At 37.5% G+C, this 1,423-nt stretch overlaps 1 protein-coding gene across 2 annotated transcripts in view; it reads left to right on the top strand.

Annotated features, from left to right (window-relative positions):
• Positions 1–1,423, top strand: part of nell2a (neural EGFL like 2a) — a 113,842-nt gene that overhangs the window by 88,351 nt on the left and 24,068 nt on the right. The gene's annotated exons all lie outside the window — the stretch shown is intronic.

The following is a 1,423-nucleotide window of genomic DNA, read 5'->3' as shown; positions in this document are numbered from 1 at the left end:
TTGTGAAATATTTGTACTATTTAAAATAACTGTTTTCTATTTGAATATATTTTAAAATTTAATTAATATATATATATATATATATATATACACACATATGTTGAGCAACATACATATATATATATATATATATATTAAAGGTCATATTCTCGATTGTGATGTTGCCGAGCATCAACTAAACCAACTCAACCTGAATTATATCTCATAAGTTCTTCTTCACTTGCACTAGTTTTGCTCTGTATGTTCACATTACTCCCCGTTATCCTTCCCTTTATGTGCTTGTTTTTCTTCCATTTTTTAAAATATGAATATATCTCTCCCACGCGCTCTCGTTTATCTTAATTTAGGACCCGTGCTTTGTTTAGTTGAGTAAATCGAGCATCAATTCCTCCTACAGCGAAAGGGAAATGCGTTCTCCATCTGCGCGTTAATCATTTCTGTGGATCACAGGCGTCTCTGTTTCCCGTCCCCTCACACACTGGCGTTTATTTCCCCTTCTGTTGTTATTGACCCCCTGGGTAACAGCTTAAGGCTAGAAGGGAGACAGCTGTGGCTACTGGGCATGCGCACATGAATACAGCATAAGTTTTGTCACACTGTACAACAATAATTACTGTTTTTGCATTATTGTAAGAGGTAGGTTTAGGGTTGGGGTAGGTGTAGACGTTAATAAAACACAGTCTACTAGGTAGAAAATTAAATTTCATTGTAACACCGTCGCTCTGGATGGAGACGGATGATGCACTGCTGGTAAACGCACGCTTATAATGAAAACACGAGAGCGAACTCTCTGCAGCTTTCGCTTCGTGTCTCACATTAGCGTTGTTTGTGACGCGCCGGTCCCGCATGGGTCATTTCCAGCAGATGCTGCCTGTTTCTGGACGCTTTCGCAATGAGACACGCAGCGCACGTCGCAAGCCATCGATCCCATAGAAAGAGCATTTCTGCCCTCGCTCTGGCCTTTGATTAAAATCAAATGGCTTTTCTTCCAGACTTTTCTGTTCGTTTTCTCCTGGAGGATACCAGAGGGAATCAAGCGGATGAGTTTATGGCTTTTTTTCCACATAGATGTTGGAATCGTATTTAACAATTTTCTCAAAACACCAGGGTGTTCGAGACCCCAAGTGAAAGGTCTTAGAAAGTTCATGCGCTAAACTGTTTCATAAAAATGAAACACAAGAGGTTGTGTTATAGATAGATAGATAGATAGATAGATAGATAGATAGATAGATAGATAGATAGATGAAAGAATGATAGATAGATAGATAGATAGATAGATGATAGAATGATAGATAGATAGATAGATAGATAGATAGATAGATAGATAGATAGATGATAGAATGATAGATAGATAGATAGATAGATAGATAGATAGATAGATAGATAGATGATAGAATGATAGATAGATAGATAGATAGATAGA

This window comes from Sinocyclocheilus anshuiensis, unplaced genomic scaffold (assembly GCF_001515605.1).
Source record: "Sinocyclocheilus anshuiensis isolate Anshui unplaced genomic scaffold, SAMN03320099.WGS_v1.1 scaffold923, whole genome shotgun sequence".
Taxonomy (NCBI): Eukaryota; Metazoa; Chordata; class Actinopteri; order Cypriniformes; family Cyprinidae; genus Sinocyclocheilus; species Sinocyclocheilus anshuiensis.
Note: the sequence above shows the minus strand (reverse complement) of the source record. Positions and strands in the feature narration are given on the sequence as shown.